The 18,946-nt window shown below is 33.5% G+C and overlaps 1 protein-coding gene across 5 annotated transcripts in view; it reads right to left on the bottom strand.

The window, feature by feature from the left end:
- The window catches only part of Zc3h12b (zinc finger CCCH-type containing 12B), a 353,709-nt gene that overhangs the window by 204,316 nt on the left and 130,447 nt on the right, over nt 1-18,946 (bottom strand). The window lies entirely within an intron of this gene.

Genomic DNA, 18,946 nt, shown 5'->3' with positions numbered 1-18,946 from the left:
GAAATAATACTTAAATGTAACTTAAGATGTACACTTGTGTTAGCCCACTAGAATAAAGACTAAAAGCTACAAAAGAGATTCTTAGGCAAATGTGCCTGATAACTATCAAAAGAAACTGCCAGTGTCAGAAGTTTTAGTCAGTTTAAAGCCTACAGACACAAGAAGGCTTAATCTATGTTTGCTAGTAACAGAAGTATAGAGATCTCTACTAAATGTTGTGTTTACATTCCTGATAACCTGGACAATGTTTAAGTTCCCAAATAAAGGCCTTGTCCTCTCCAGCCTTTGCTAGGCCTTGTTATGGGAACAACTTCTCAGATCTTCCACCCCCTGGTGAGGAATTATTGACTTCTGTCATCTTTATGATATGCATTGGCATGTTCCAGATTCTGCAACATTTATATTGTATCAATCTCATTTCAGTACTCATGTCTTTTTGTTCTTCTCTCATAGAAACACCCATCCCCAGATGCCTATACAACCTGCTCTTCCCAACCGGACTTCTACCATGGACCCCTCAATTGACCCGATTTCTAAAAAGGGAACTCCAAACTGCTTGCCCCATGCTGCCCTCTTCCAGCTCGAAGAAGCCAGATCGGTCATCACCCCCTTTCCCTATAGCAGTGAAGGACTTCCTAGAATTAGAGGGGTAAATGAAGTCAGAATTGGGGACAGGCAGTTAGTGTAGAAATACGGGATCAGTCAAATTGAGGAAATGAAGTCCATGAAAACCATCTGCTTTTGGAAGTCTGGAAGGAGAATGTACTTTTTACATCTCACCTGCAAAACCAGCCCCAGGCACTTAGGCATGATGGAGAGAGAGAAGGCTTCGGAAAGAATTGGAGAGCAAAAGATTTTCTTATAAAAACAGAAACGGGGGAATATAATGTACAAAACTGCTCCCCCGTCCATTCCGTTGCAGTCATTTTCCCCGCCTCCCAACCACTTGTCAATCTGTGAACATGCTAGCTAGCTATTGGTTCATCAGTCAGCTTGCAAGTGTCCTTCTCCGATATTGGTCCCCTGTTAGCCCAGTGGAATTCAACTGCCATCTTTCCTGTGTTGCTTTTCTCTCCTACACACTTGCTTTTCCTCCTCCTTACTTTCCACTCTCTAGCATGCACCTTTTCTCTTTCCTTTCTCTTTTCCTCTCATTTTCTCTCTTACCCTGCAGGGAGACACTCTGTTTGCTTAATAAATTCCCTTATGTGAAAAAAAAAAGAGTCCAGCATTATTAAATGGAAATGCATTTTCAAAAGAAAGTCAAACTGGAAAGCATGACATATTTCAACTACATAGAAAATCTAATGATCAGACAATTGCCCTTGTTACTCCCAAGTAATGTCTAAAATATGTTGGAATAATGGATATTCTACCATAATGACTGAACAGAAAAAAAACATGCCTGATTCACTGATGGTACTGCTAAATACATAGGTCAGGTGCAAAATTGGAAAGTGGTCTCTTATAATCCTGCTACAAATGTGACCCTAGAAACAGTACAAAAACGAGGAAGTAGCTAATTGGCAGAACTAAAGGTGGTTCACCAGGCAATACAACAGTAAGAGTGGGAACAATGAACTCCTGCCAATAGGAAATGGATTGGGAACTTGGATACCATATGGAAAAAAAACAGTGGGAAATTCATGAAAGAGAAATTTGGGGAAATGGGTTATGGCAGGATATTTGGGAAATGTCACAATGTACTAACTTCTTAGTTTGCCCAAACACTGAAGCATGCACATCTACATGAAAAACTGAGAAGTTAGTATATGAACCATTTAGACCAACTGGCAAAAACTGCCATGGTAAAAGGGGAAGAACCTGAAGAAGAATATGCCTTGGCCAAATGGGTACATCACAATTTGAATCACAAATTTGTTCAAGCTATGCACATGTGTGTGCAAGCCCAAGGGATAATTCTCCCTTTGTCTATTATAAAGAAGGTAAAACAGGAATGTGAAATATGTCAGGTGGGGGAATGTGAAATGAGCCAGGTAGGGGGAATTAACCTGTACAGATCAGATATGGCAAATTGATTACACAGCAGCACTCCCCATGAGCAGAGGATGCCAATATGTATGTACTACTGTGGATACATATTTGGGTATTCTTATCACTTCAGTTTATAAAAGGGCTATTCAAAAGAATACTTGTCATACACTAGATATTATGACTTTTTATTATGGAGTCCCATTACAAATCCAAAGTTATAATTGTTCTCATTTTAAAGGCAAGGAAATTCAAAGGTATTAAATCTTAAATAACATTGAATGGATTTATCATATGCAGTACTATTCCCAAGCTGATGGATTGAGTGAATGAATGGGATGCATAAAGAGCAGTTAAGGAAACTAGGGACAAAACCTATGTCAGTTGGAAAGAAAATTTGTCTATAACCTTATACAATCTGAATAATTGCCCATTATGATAAAGTACACCTTGAGCCAAAGTGACGACCCCCGAATCCACAAATTAGGAGTCAAGTCAAGCAAAATTAATCTTTAAAATGATGGGAAATAAAAATAAATGCAGCTTTCTCCTATAAAGGCACTCATGAGTCTGTAAGTAATGATTTATTGACATTAAAGGAAATATGGAAAGATATAAAAGAAATAAAACTATCACTGGGAGTGGTGGTGCATGCTGGTAATCCCAGGAGCTCAGGAAGCTGAGGCAAAAGGATCACAAATTCAAAGCCAACCTCAGCAACTTACAGTGGCCCTACGCAAGTTAGCAAGACCCTGTCTCAAAATTTAAAAAGTAAAATGGGCTAGGGATGTGGCCCAGTGGTTGACACCCTTTGGGTTCAGTCCCTGGTACCAAAAAAACAAAACAAGAATATACAAATAAACCCATACAATTCATATCGAAATAGGTGTTCAAATGTCAAAAATTAATTTTGGGCACCTATTAACCAGATCAAGCTTAGCAAGAAAAGAAATTCATGTAGTAGAAAGTGTGATTAACGCTGAGTATGTGGTGGAAATTTTAATATTGTTACAAAATTTAGGGGCCAAACCAGCATATAAAGTGCCAAAAAAATACAGTAGCTTAATTACTAATCATGCTATTTAAAAATGGAGATTGGGAGCAACTCTCTGATACTCCTGATGACAACACCCACATGGGAGGGTTTGGATCAACTAATACTAAAATAGGAGCCAAAATATGGGTAAAGAATGTGTTAATGATACACGTATGGTTATGGAGGTCATAGCAGAGGGGAAAATAGTACATTTGTGGTAATTTATACTGGTAAAAATGAGTTAGAAATTATTCTTACTAATCTTTTTTTTCATGAATAGAAATATGTTGTGGGAATCTTTCTCCTGGGGACTTGGACTACAGTGTATACATGGAATCTGAGCATAAAACTCCACAAAAAGGTTAATTCTCATTCAACATAACTTATTCAGTCAACAGGTAACCCTGGTACATTTTGCTTGAATAGAAATTATAATGAAATTCACATGGGATAGAGAAACAATACCATAATCTGAAGATAGGATAATTTCATGTGTAATACTTACAATGAATGTTATACTATGAACTTCGTTTTCACTGGACATAATATGAAATATTGAATAGGCTTCTCAAATATATATGGCAGACATTTTATTACTAGGATGAATATACCACTCCAGGTTTCTGCCTCTGTCAATCTTACTGCAAATATAATGTCTGCACTAGTCCCACATAGTAATTCCCAAAAACAAATATTGACTTTTAAAAGAGAATATAAATGAAATTATACCAACCCAGGATATAATTTCAGTAATATACTTAATACCTCTGAAGTAAGATTTTGTGTCAACACAATCCGAATTGATAACCAAACATGGTGGGGAGATTACATTAAAGCATTACAAGCTCAACCTGATGTCAAACCTCCTCAAATAGAATTCCAAAATATTGTGTAAATGAAATTCAAAATTATCAAAATATATATTGAATTTTATTTTGACTTTCCTTATTTTAAAACAATATAATCAGGGAAAAGAGCATGGTATGACACTTTAGTTGGTAGAGGTGAAATTGGTTTGAGCATAGGAAATTCAATAGACCTTGCGAGTTTGACAGGCAGACTTTATAGTGCTGAAAAAGATGTAGCTTAAGACTTAACAATTTCTATATCATGCACAACCAGAAGAATGAGAAGTTATAATCTATTTATGTATGATATGTTAAAATGCATTCTACTGCCATGTATAACTAACTAGAACAAATAGAAAAAGATGGAAGATGAGCAGGAATGTAATTGCTGGCAATGATAAATAAAACCAAATATGTGTTAAAAAAAAACTATTAATGCTCAATGTCTGCCCATGATGATTCTCCCTCACCAAATGCTCTTGATTATGATAAGCAATTCCTGACCTTGTTCAATCAATATACTTTGGCTAATTTGAATACAGATACTAATTTTAACATGCTGTTTAACTGGACTGTTTGTTCTCTGGAAAATATGAACACTTTAATAATGTATACTTTAATACATTTATATAATTTTCATGTTATACCTTTCATTTTATTTGCTTTGCCTTATTTAATTGATACTCACATACATGAAACCAATGTGACTGTTATTTGTGATCAAAGATGTGTATGTGGATGGTTAAGTAGTCAGATGGAACCCTGACTGCTTACCCATTTCTCTAACTTATATGACCTTATTCTGTATCCTTTATATAACTTTTCTATGCTCTATGAAGTAATTCCTCAACATGTTAAGCTACTAATAATCAAACTGACTTAAACTTTCTTAATCAAGTTGTTCCTTTTACTGAGTGCATTGAATACCTAGAGGTTCTCCATTGGCAGGGTGATGTTTTTTAACTTTCCCTGACCAAGTGGATAATGTACTTTGACTTGGATCCCCAATTACCCTTACCCCCACAGGTGTGTAATTTTACAAGCTTAGATATCCTTAATCAAAGCACTATAAAGATTTGTTAGTACATAATCAGTATCAATTAAGCCAATATAAAATACATACTCAAAAAATAATGGTATAAACAGTGAAAACAGGCTAATAGATGTTTTACTGGTATAAAAGTTGACCCCCAAGTTTTTCACAACCTCCACAATGAACACATAAGATCTTAAGGTTTGAGTAAGGGGATTAGGAAAAAATTGAAGATCTTCCCTTTTTATGTGCCTGCAGTGAACTCTGAACGTTCTTGGTAGAGCATCTAAAGAATGCTGACTTCTCTGTAAGTTTGACTCATTTACAGGAACTCAGTTAGTTTACTTATCTCAAGGAAAATACTCCTTCCCTTTGGAGATCCAGCTACTCCTTTGGGGGAATGAGGTAAAACACTAACTCATGCAGGCTGTTGGAACTGTGACTTCTTTGTTCCAACTCGTATTTAAAGAGCACTACTTTGGAGTTTCACTTGTGAAGAGGACGTTCTGCCTGGGACTTCACAGTTGGGACCGTGAATAACTGTCCTGGGACTCACCAGAGTATGTGTTCCCCAGATCAACTGATATGATTTCATCTCATCTCATCTCATCTCATCTCACCTCTTTCTTTTCTTTTCTTTCTCTTTCTTTCTTTCTTTCTTTCTTTCTTTCTTTCTTTCTTTCTTTCTTTCTTTCTTTCTTTCTTTTCTTTCTTCTTTCTTTCTTTCTCTCTCTCTCTTTTTTCTTTCTCTAACTCTCTCATTCTCGCTTTCTCTCCATTTTTGCTTTCACTTTATTGCTAAAATAAACATTACTATGTATAAAGCAAAGTGTTGTTATTGTCTATGGGATCCAACCTGCCAAACTGGTAACAATTGAAGGTTATAGTTGTAAACAACCAATGAGTAGATTGACTAAGATACAGCCAATGAAGATGTTTTCTAAGTCTTCTTGTTTCTATAAATGCTGTTATATCACACACTAGTTAGAGTTCTTACTAGTTATGGGAGTTACCTGATTCACAATTTCGTTTATTTTGTTTTGTTTATCTTTGTTTAAATAAACTCTGTGGTATGTCTGACATAATTGGCCTAAGGAATATTTCCTTTTAATACTAGTAAATGTTCAATTGGTCACCTGGTCTGTAATCTTTTCTCCTTTCCATTCAATCTCAGTTCTGCAGAATGGTCCTGCTAAAATAATCTTGAAGGTGTCACTCCCCTGCTTAAACTCTTCAATAGCTTTTCAGATTCCTTTTATCTCTTTAGTATTTCTTTAATAATTTTGTGTCTTGCTTTTAGTTTTTCACCAGAACACAACTGAACACAGATATTCTCTCATTCAAATACCTGGACTAAATGAGTATGATTAATATGAATGGTGTGGGAAACTTAATCTGATATTACTAAGGCAATTTGAATGATGTGACTAATCACAGGGGCTAAATACAAGTCCAGGGCAACTATAGGTTGTACTGAAAAATAATTATAAAGAATGAAATGCCAGAAAAAACCTGATAAAAATTATGAAAGACATTAGATTAAACCAATGCAACCACTGATGTGTTGAACACTTGCCATTCACCAAAAGTAGGATGATGCATAACAATTATAATTCCATATAATTTGATGTAAAAGTTATATGTAATCTATAGATTGCTACAGACTTGTAAACACTTACTGGTACCTGTGTATATATAATGTATTCTATCGTAATGATGTAAAGTTAATTCTATATTTATAAACTGGATTCTTTAGGTCTTTATTTCATTTTTTCCATCAATAATTGCCACTGCTTCCACATTCCATCACTGTGCCTCTAAATATGCTCACAGAGGTACTGCTGTTCCAGGATTCCAACTCTGCAGCTTCTATTTCCAAATCCTATATTCACATCCCACTGTGAATTGTCAGCACCAGAACTCCCACAATTTGGAACAATAAGCATTCTTCACTAACAGACTAGTGCAAGTAAACAAAGTTTCACAAGGCATGCAAGAAGTGACTAAACAATATTTTAACATTATGTTAGTGGTAAAACAGCAGTGTATGTGAATACTGGTCATGATAGGAGTGCTTATAAGCTTAGAAATAAGGAGACCTGGCTAAATGTATTACCTATTCAGCATTTAGGAAAGATGTTTTTACCAGAAGGTAGAGGGATAAAGGGAGCAAAAAGAAAGGGAATTGGAAATGAGACTGACCAAATTATATGTATGTATGTATGAATACGGCATAATGAATCCTGCTATTATGCATAATTGTAATACATAAATAAAAAGGATGTCTTTATGTTTCTTGGCTGAAGTAGAGGATAAACAGGTGTTCACTTAATTGTTATTAAACTGTACATGTATACTTTTGTAGTTTATACGTATGTCATAGTTCACATTCTAATAAAAAAAATCAAAGGATAAAATTCTTTAGAGAAGGTCAGATTTCAGGAGTTTTGGAATGAATAAAGAAAGAGTACCTGGAAGGATAGCCTAGGAAAGGCAAGTTGATGGCAGTACATATTCTTTACTTACAGAAAATTCAGTGGGAGCAAGATATGCAAACAGAAGCACAAAACGGAAGTGAGGGGAATATATGTGTATTTTAAGTATAGGTCATCACTAACTTAAAAATAATATTCACAAATTTCAAAATCAAATCATTTATTCTAAGTAAAATATTTGATTAATTATACTAATTGTAATCACATTAATGCATGTTTTGAAAAAAAGGAGAACATATACCTACTTATTGGTCTGTTACTTATTGGTCTATTAACACATGATAATAGTATGATAGAACAGAAATCTATCTTCTACAATATTATTGCTAAAAATAACTGGGAAAATTAGGTAAAATTCAAAGGTGGCTAACAAAAAAAATAAACAATTTTTGATAGGTAAAATGTTCAATGCTATCTGATAAAAGGGTTGTAATAATGATTTGGATACTTTAGAAAAACAGTTTTAACAGAAAGTGCTTCTTTATGGAAAAGAAAATCATTCTCCTCACAATAATTAAGATGGTGCTTCTGTTTTGGGTAGTGGTTGTCACTTTAAAGAGTCAATTCTATGTGAATATAAATGTGTAGAAGCTGAAGCCCTCATACATTGTTCATGGGAATATAAAATGTTTCAGTTACCAAAGGAAACAATTTGGAACCAGAGTGAATCTCAACATCATGTACATCCACAAGACTGGGATCCTAATTTGAATAAGATATACTCCATGTTGGTATACATATGTCAAAATAGACTCTACTGTCATTTATAACTATAAAGAACAAATAAAAAAGAAAACAATTTGGTGGTTCCACAAAACATTAAATATAAAATTACCACGGGAACAAGAAATTCCACTCTTAGGTATATACACAAAGAAGTATAAATTGGTACTCAAACAAATACATTGACATGCATGTTCATAGCAGCAATATTTAAAATAACTAGAGGGTGGAAACAACCCAAATGTTCATCAGTGTGTGAGTAGATGAGCAACTTGTAGCATATACATCTAATAGACTTGTTTACAGTGGTTAGTTTTTGTTGTACGAATTTAACTTCAATTTAAAAAGCACACAACATGTTGCCAATTCACACCCAGGAAAGAGTGTTGGTGAGAACGTGGAGAAATTGCAAATATCATACATTGCTGGTAGGGATGTAAAATAGTTGAATTAAAACAAAACATTTTGGCAGAACTTTGGCAATTAAGCATAAAAGTTACCATATGACTCAGCAATTTCACCCATAAACATAAACCTGATAGAACTGAAAACACATGTTCATACAAAAATTTATACCCAAATCTTCAAAACACTACACATATTAACCAGAAATTAGGAACAATGCTAATGTGTTTCAACTGAGGAACAAATAAATGAATGTGGTATATCCATAGAGTGGCCATGATAAAGTAGAGTGGCATAGAATAACACATGATAAAACATGGATTAATCTTGAATCAGCTAATTAAAGAAGTCAGAGAGAAATAGTCATATACTATGCTTTAATTTATATGAAATGTCCAGAGCAGGGAAATCCATGGAAACAATGTAGATTAATGGCTGACAGGAGGTGGATAAAGGGGAAATGGAGAGTGAGTACTAATGGATATGAGATTTTTTGGGGGGTGGTGAAAACATTCTGATGGTGACTACTGCACAACTCTGTGAATATGCTAAAATAACTGAACAGTACACTTCAAAAATGGTAACTCTCAATTAAAAGTGAAATTATTTTATATTTCAATAAAAATAAATGAGTAAAAGGAACCACTGGAAAGAAAAAAAAATAACTCAACCCAGAATTTCACACCCAGCAAAAATATATTTTAAAAGTGGGAGGGGGGCAAGAATGGAGGAAGGAAGAACTGTATAGAGGGAAAAGAGGGCTGGGAGGGGTGGGGGGGAAGGAAAAAATAACAGAATGAATCAAACAACATTACCCTATGTAAATTTATGATTACACAAATGGTATGCCTTTACTCCATGTACAAACAGAGAAACAACATGTATCCCATTTGTTTACAATAAAAAAAAGTGGGTCAACAATAACATTTCCAGACAATGAAATTTAAATAATTCATCACTAGTAGACCTGTACTAACTTCTATATAATGAAATATAAAACATTTCTTCAGTCAAATGGAACATAATACCAGAGAGAAACCAATATATAAACAAAGAAGTGGAAATCTCAAGAAATAATTAAATGTAGATAAATGCAAAATATTTTTTAAATTGTTTTTAGTCATTCTTTCATAAAACTGATTATATGAAGCATACACAGTAGAAGTGCATTATGGGTTTATAATATCTATATAAATAAAACAAGACAACAAACAACTGCACAAACAATGGAAGGTAAAAACTGAAAGTATTCTATTATTTGGTTCTCATACTATATTTGAAGTAGCATATCATTTGGGGTAGAGAGTGATTAAGGACATATATAATAAATCCTAGGGCAAATACAAAAATTTTTCAAAGGACATATAAATACACAAAAAGTAAGGAGCAAAAATAAATCAATGGAAAAGGATAGAGAATACAGAACTAAACTCATGTTGACAACTGATTAGTGTGTGTGTGTATGTGTGTGTGTGTGTGTTGCTCGTGATCATGCCCTCCCCCTTGCACATGCTATACAAGTGCTCTACAAATAAGCTGTCCCCAGCCCTGTAGATAACTGACTTTTAACAAAGTATTTAGACAATAAGGATAGCCCTTTCAACAAGAGATACTGAAACAATGGGATATTGAAATACAAACAAGTGAACATGGGTTCACACTTCACACTATATGAAAAAGTGACACAAAATGGATCATTGCTTAATTTAAAAAACTATAAAACATCTAATCTTTTTAACCTTGGTTTGGGCAAAGGTTTACTAGATAATAGAATTATTCATGTTAAAAACAGCAAGGAAGACCTTATTCAGGACTATTGCAAAATGCCCTCTTGAAGTCTTTGTTGAAATTTAGTTTACCATATGTGTTTGGATTTATTTCTGTGTCCCCATTCTGTTTCCTTGGCCTATGTTTCTGGCTTTATGCCAGTAATATACTATACTGATTACTACAGCTTCAAAATATAATTGGAAATCAAGGAAGAATGACCACCTGAAATTTCACTCTTCTTTCTCAGGACTGTTTTGGTCATTTGGAGTCTTCTATGTTTCCATAGAAAATTTTGGATTGTATTATGTATTCTAATGAAGAACATCACAGGGATTTGATAAGTATTGCACTGAATGTCTCTAGTGTTTTGGATAGTATGGACACTTTAACAATATTAATTCTTCCAATGCATGAACATGGGTATGTTTCTGTTTGCATCATCTTCAAATTCATCATCAATATTTATGGATTTTGGTGTCTCAAACTATCATTTTCTTGGTTTAACTTATTCCCAAGCATTTATTTATGCTACCATAAGTAGGATTATCTTTATTTTCAATGAGATTGTTATTTGTATACAGCAATGCTACTGGTTTTTGTATGATTTTTGTATCATGCACTTTGATGAATTCACTTAATAGTTCTAAGAGTTTTAAAATAGTTGTTTAATTTTAAAATTTTTATTGATGTGTTATAATTATACACAATAGTGGGATTCATTGTGACAAATCTGTGCATGGTTATAATATAATTTGGTCAATTCATTCCCCAGTACCTCCCATTTATCTTTCTCTTCCCTCTAATTCCCTTCAACCTCTACTCTACTGGTCTCTCTTCTTTTTCCTGAGATGCCCTTTCCTTCCATTTTCTCCTTAGAATCCACATATAAGGAAACACATGGCCTTGGAGTTTTTGGAGTCTGACTTATTTCACTTAACATCATGTTCTCTAGTTCCATTCATTTTCCCACAAAAAAATTCATTTTGTGTATAAAAACTACATTTTCTTTATCATTTATCTATTGATGGACACCTGTACTGGTTCCATAATTAAGACATTGTGAATTGTGCTACTACAAATACAGGTATGCATGTATTGCAATAGTATTCTTACTTTAATTCATTTGGATAAATAACAAGGAGTGGTATAGCTGGGTCGTATGGTACCATTCCAAGTCTCTCAAGAAACTTCTATACTGATTTCTGCAGTGGCTGTACTATTTTATAATCCCACCAACAGTATAATTGTTCCATTTCTTCCACATCCTCACTAGCATTTGTCATTTGCATTCTTTTTATTGGGTGGGTACTGGGGATTCAACTCAGGGGCACTTGACTACTGAGTCACATCCCCAGCCTTATTTTGTATTTTATTTAGAAACAGAGTCTCACTGAGTTGCTTAGCATCTCGCTTTTGCTGAGGCTGGCTTTGAACTTGTTATTTGTATTGTTGATGACTGCTGTTAACCGGAGTGAGGTGAAATATCAGTGCAGTTTTGATTTACATTTCCCTAATTGATAAAAATGTTGAAAAATATTTCAAAATATTTGTTGGCTATTTGTATTTCTTCTTTTAACAAATGTCTGTGTACTTCATTTGTCCATTTATCGATTAGGAATTTGTTTTTATAGTGTTATGATTAGTTCTTATAAATTATATAAATTAATTCCCTGTCAGAAGAATAGCTGGCAAAGATTTTCTCCTATTCTGAAGGCTCTGTCTTCATGTGTTTTCCTTTGCTGTGCAGAGCTTTTTAATTTGATGCCATTCCAATTATTAATTCTTGGTGCTAATTCCTGAGCTTTAGCTCAATCATTTTGGGTAAGTCAGTGCTTGAGCCTATATGTAGGATTGTTGCCCCTGTTTTCTCCTAGATTTTGCAAAGATTCTCAACCAATTCCTAGGTCTTTCATCCATGTGGTAACTTTTGTGCAGGGCAGCACAGGGATATAGTTTCATTCTTGCATATATGGATATCCCATTTTCCCAGAAGCATTTGTTAAAAATTCTTTTTTTCGAAGTACATATTCGGTATATTTTTCAAGGATCCAAATACTATATCCATAAGGGTTTCTCCCTGTGTCTAGTATTCTATTCCAGTGATCTACATGTCTTCTTTTAGACCAATACCATGCAGTTTTTTATAATAAAGGTCTGTAGAATAATTTAAAATTGGATATTGTTATTCCTTCAGTATTACTCTTTTTGTTCAGAAATGCTTTGGCTATTCCAGATCTTTCTTAATTCCATATGAATTTTAGAATTTTTCTACTACTTCTATGAAGAATATCATTGGTATTTGGGCGGGAATTCACTGAATCTGAATATTGCTTTTGGTGTTATGGCCATTTTAACAATATTAATTCTTCCTATACATGAATATGAGTCTTTTGATCTTCTAGTGTCTTATTCCATTTATTTTCTCAGCATTCTGTCATTTTGCTTCTGGAAGTCCTTCATTTCCTGCATTGTTTATTTCTAGGTATTTTTTTCTTTATCTACCTGTGGGAAGCCGTCCTTATTTAGCAGAATGAGACTAGAATGAGCCATGTGACACAGAGATTTGGCTTCTAGGAACTGCCGGGAAGCATGTGGCGCTGCATGGGAGTGGTTCCCTGTCTCCTTCTGGAATTTTCCCCCTAAGAGAATGGCTCCCCTAACTCCACCCTATCCTGTTCATCACAGAAGAAGCTCCTTCCAGCCTTTGCTCCCTTTACCTGTATATTATAAATAAAGGAGAGTTGGGCAACTCCAGGTTGTTGTAAGAGGCCAGAGCTGGTATGGCCAGACCCGTCATGCCCCCTCTTATAAAAAGAGAACTGGTTTTTGTGTGTTCATTGAGTAAGTTTTTTGGGTACCAGATAGAATAACCACCAACATCTTCCTCTGGCAGTTAATCCTTTTCTCCTCCACTCGGGCTATGGCAGAGAGGACCCTCACATCTACCTATCTTTGAAACTACTGGAAACAGAATTGATTTCCTGATTTCCCAGAGGGTTCATTACTGGTGCACAGAAAAGCTATTTACTTTTGTATGCTGATTTTGTACCCAGCTACTCTGATGAAATTGTCTATTAGCTCTAGAAGTCTTCTGGTGGGGCCTTCATGGTTTTCTAAGTATAAGTCATATCACCTGCCAAGAGATAATTTGACTTCTTCATTTCCTATTTGTATTCCTTTTTTATTTCTCCTGTGTAACTGCTATGTGAAAATTTCAAGTACTATATTGAATAGAGGTGGCAAGAGTGTATATCCTTGTCTTGTTCCTAAATTTAGAGGCAATACTTTCAGTTTTACCCCAGTCAGTAGGTTTGGTTTCAGGTTTGTCATAGAGTCCTTGTTATGTTAAAGTACATTCCTGCTATCTCTAATCATTTTAGGTTTTTTAATTTAATACAGGATAATGAATATTGTCAATGGTTTTATTCTGCATATACATATTTATGTGATTTGTTCTTGACTCTATTTTGTGGCATATGTCTATTAACTTCCATATGTTGGAAATTAATTTTTGCACACCTGCAATGAAACAAACTTTATCTTGATGTATGATCACTCTAACATATTGCTGAATTTATTTTGCAAGTATCTTATTAAGGATTTTTGCATCTGTGCTCATCAAAGATGATAGTAATTTCCTTGATATATTTTAAACTGATTTCAGAATTAGGATGATATTCGCTTTGTAGAATAAATTTGGAAGCATTATTTCCCTTTCATGGAATAATTTGAGTACAACAGATACCAGTTAATTCTTCAAAAGTCTTACAAAATTCAGCTGTGAATCTGCCTACTACTTGGATTTTCTTTGTGGGCAAGATTTTTATTACTGCTTCAATCTCTCTCTCTTTTTAACTGCTTCAATCTCATAGCTTGCTATTTGTCACTATAGGTTTTCTATTAATCTCTAGGTCTAATTCTGTTAGGTGATATGTGTATAGAATTTATCCATTTCTTTTAGATTTTCAATTTATTGGAACATTAATTTTCAATATAATCCCTAATGGTCCTCTGGATTTCAGCACTGTCTGTTTTAGTACCTCCTTGTCTCTAATTTTATAAATTTGGTTCTTCTCCATCTTTCTTTTATATAGTTTGTCAAAACATTTATCAATCTTGTTTCACTTTTTAAATAACCAACTATGCATTATTTGTCCTTTGTATTGGCCTTTTCTGGTCTATTTCATTAATTTTTCCTCAGATCTTTATTAATTCATTTCTTCTACTGGTTTTAAAATTGGTTTGTTCTTGTTTTTCTAAGACCTTAAGATGTATCATTAAGTTATATATTTGAGATCTTTCTAACTGTTTTATGTAGGCAATCATATAGCTATGTCTTTTTCCTTGAACTTTGTAAGATGTATCCCACAAAATCTGGTTTGCTGCATTTATATGTATTTGATTCTAAAAATTTCAAAATTTCTTCTCTGATTTCTTCCATGAACCACTCATCATAAAAAGTATATTATTTAATCTCTGTGTTTTTATAGCTCCTTTCTTTTCTAAGCGTTGATTTCTAATTTCATTCCACTATGATCTAAGAATACTGAAGGTCATATTTCATATTTTTATTTATTTATTTACTTATTTATTTTTTAACTTTTGCTGAGACTCACTTTGTGGTCTAATATATGATCTACTTTGCAGTAAGTTCCATGAGCGGATGAAAAGAAAGTTTATTCGGGTATTGTTGGAATAAATATTTTGGTTACTTTTTAAATCTGTTTATCTTTTAATGATCTGTTAAAGCTTTGTGTTTCTCCTAAACTCTATCATGGTTAGCTGTATTTGTGCTAGAGTGTGTTCATTTCCTCTAGGTTGTTGGCATGTAACTGTTCTATAATAGTCCATTATTGTTCTTTTTATTTCTGAGGTGTGTTTGTAGTTTCTCTACTTTTAATTTTTATACACTTGAGGCTTCTCTCTTTTTTCCTTTGTTAGACTAGTTAATGTTTGTCAATTAAGGTTCTTGTTTTCAAGAAATCTACTTAGTTTCATTAACTCTTTGATTTTTCTGTTCTCCATTTCAGTTATTTCTGTTTCAAATTATATTATTTCCTTCTACTGATTTTAGGTTATGTGGGCATGTGTGTGTGTGTGTGTGGTTTTTTTGTGTGTGTGTGTGTGTTTAGTATGCAGGGGATTGAACTCAGGCCCTTATGCATATTAGGGAAATGTTCTACCTCTGAGCTTCATACCCAGCCCCAATCTTTCTTCATTTTTAATTCCAGGCATTTATCCCTATAAACTTCTTAGAATTGTATTTTCTGCATATTATAGCTTTTATTGGTATGTTGCTTCCATTATTTGTTCATACATATACATGTGTATATATATATTTTTTTTTAATTTCATGTTTCTTTTTTGGACACATTGGATTTTTAGGAATGTGTTCTTCAATTTACACTTATTTGTGAATTTTTCAACATTCATCCAATTACTGACTGCTAGTTTCATAAAACTTCTGAAAGTATACTAGACATGATTTCAGCCTTTTAAAATGTGTTAAGACTAGTTTTTTTTTTTGGTTGCAGTTAATTTATTACAACAGTGACTACTGAAAATATCACTCTTTTAAAATCTGCAGTTACCAGTCTGTCTCCAACTTCACTTAAAACATCCCCCTATATACATATATATGTAAAACACATTTTCTTTACAGTTAAATTACTGTACCTGCTTATAAATAACCCTTAAGACTAGTTTTGTGCTCTAAAATATGGTGTATCTTGAAGAAAATTCCCTTTGTACTGGAGAATATTTGTATGATGTTGTTGAATGGAAAATTATGTGTATGTCTACTAGATCCAGTTGTAATCAGTGATTCTTCCTTAATTTTCTGACCAGTTAATCACTGTTGAAAAGATGGTATTGAATGTGGTAGTTCTCCTTTGATTTTCATTAATATTTGTCTATATTTTTTGTTGCTCCAATGTTGGGTGTAGATATATTTAAAATTTTGTCCTCTTGGTGAATTAATCATGTTATCATTAAATAATGACTTTTATTTCTTGTGACAGATTTTAATTTGAAATCTAATTTTATCAAATTTAAGTTTACAACTGATCACTTTTGTTTATCAATTGTATAGAATATCTTCATCCTTGCTTTCACTTTCAGCCTATAGTGTGTCATTAAACATACGTGAGCTTTCTGGAGCCAGCTCACATTTAGGTCTTCATTTGTTAAATGCATGAAAATTCCATGTAGTTTGATTAGAGAATGCAGTCTGTTTATATTCAAGTTCATCTTCTGGAATGAAATTATGTCAAATGGATGGAACAAAGGATACAATGCTAAGTAAAATATGCCAGATTCAAAAAGTCCATGGTTGAATGGTTTCTCTCATATGTGGAGGTTAGGGAGAAATAAAAGTCATAAAAGGGGGATCTCACAAAAAGAGAAGGAAGACAGAATAGAGGAAGGGGATTGAAAAGGAGGAAGAAGGGGAAGGAATGGGAAAGTATTGGGAAACAAAGTCAACCAAATCATGCTACATCTGTATATGAATGTACTATAATTAATCCCACTTTCACATATAGTTATAATACACTAATTCAAAACATAATAAAAGAGAAACCAGGAAAAGGAGGGACTAAGGGGCAGGGAGGAGGGGAAGGAAAGAGGAGATACTTAAGAATGAGATTGATCAAACTATATTATGCATGTGTATGAATGTGTAACAATGAAGCCCATTATTATGTAGAATTATAATGTACAATGCAACCTAAAATAAAATTGGTTTCTTTTGTGTCTTTTGCTTCTCTACTCACCTCTTGTTGTCTACCATTATGATTAAGATAAATTTCTCTGTGCTATGCTTTGATTTCTGCTTATTTGTATATCTGCTGCAGTTTTTGATTCTGTTTATCATGAGGCTAACATAAAACACTTCACAGTTATAGCCTACTATTTTAAGCTGATATCTTGTCACATACAAAAACTCTAGACATTTACCCTCCTTGAAACAATTTACATCTATTCATGCTATATCTTTTTATATTTTGTATTCCTTATTGTAGTTTGATTGACTTTTGACCATTTTAATTTTTAACCTTCATATTAGAGAAATGTATGGTTACACACTATCATTATAGTCATTGGAGTATTCTGTACTTGTCTATGGACTTCCAAAGTTAGTTTCATACTTGTATATACATTCATGGTAGTAATTATCATCTTTCTTTTCTGCCTGAAGAGTTCCCATGTAAGCAATTCTTGGAAGGCAAGTCTAATTGTGATGAATTCACTCAGCATTCATTTGTCTTCCTAAGATTTATTTCTCTTTCTGAAGGACAGCTTTGTTTTGCATAGTGTTTGGCTGAATTTTTTTTTCTTTCAGCACTTTGAATAGATCATTCCATTTTCTCATGGTCTGAAAAGCTTCTGCTGAAAAAATCTGCTGATATTCTAATAGAGATTCTATATGACTTGATATTTTTCTCCTGCTGCTTAAAAATTTTTCTATGCCTTTTAACTTTTGACGGTTTTACTAAAATGTGTTTTTAGATATTGTTTTACTAAATAAGTTTTCTGTCCCTATCTGTCTTTTCCTTCTGAAATTTCCATAGCATGAGTATGTGTTTGCTTACTGATGTTCCAGAAGTTCCATAGACTGTGTTCACTCTTTCCCACTCTTTTTCTCTTTTTTCTCCTGTGGACACTCTTTCTCATTCTTTTTCTCTTTTTTTTTCCCCATTGGACCAAATCGTTTCAAAAGAACTATCTTCAGGTTTACAACCTCTTTCTTTTGCTTGATCTATTCTGCTGCTTAAGTTCTTAACTCTATTTTTCCCTTTATTAATTAAATTTTTAGTTCCAAAATTTGTTTTTCATGATAATGATGTTTTTCTTTTTGTTTAATAGCTATGGAAGTTTTCTTTATTGATTGCTTGATGTGTAACAATAATTGGCATCTTTTTCACACATTACAAAAAATTATACTTGGCTCAGTATGCAACCTTTTAAGCATAGCCATATTATTTAACAAAAGAAGGGGAAAACCTATTCTACCCAATACAGCATTTACAAATGCACAAAACATGCCACTTTGGCTTTTATGTTGTCTAGATTAAAAAAAAATCTTTTTTTAACATAAATAAGTTAGTATAATTTTTCAGTGTCTTTACAGAGTTATGTACACAGGTACACTTCAAATGGTTTTGTTTCATACACTTACACAGGCAATGAAGAAATACTGTTTAAAGATGTAGTATCCATTTCACTTATTCCACAAGTGTGCTTTTCTTTACATGCACTTTCCTTTAAAAACACTATTTTCCTTTGGGCAAATTAACAATTAGAGAAGCTTTAAATTAATTATTTCATTTTTTTGTGTGTGTGTGTGTGAAGCTACTTATCAATCTTTAAAAATACCTAGGGATTTTGAATTATTTTTGCTGTGTCTACACAGCTCAAAGGGAAAACTATGACACTTTCTCAACAAATTTGGTAAATACAGATGGTCAGTTCTGAGCATTCAGAAATCTCCACAGAGTGCCCCAGATTTTTGCCGATTACTTGAAGTGATTACCAAACTGCTGAATAATTAACTGGTAAATTCCAATTTTAAGGGAAACTGGGTGTGGCAGGGGAGGCAGGAGTTGGAGACACTAAGAAGAATAGTTGTTGCTGTTTTGGAGGG

Source organism: Sciurus carolinensis, chromosome X, assembly GCF_902686445.1.
Source record: "Sciurus carolinensis chromosome X, mSciCar1.2, whole genome shotgun sequence".
NCBI lineage: Eukaryota > Metazoa > Chordata > Mammalia > Rodentia > Sciuridae > Sciurus > Sciurus carolinensis.
This window is presented reverse-complemented; position numbering and strand designations above follow the sequence as displayed.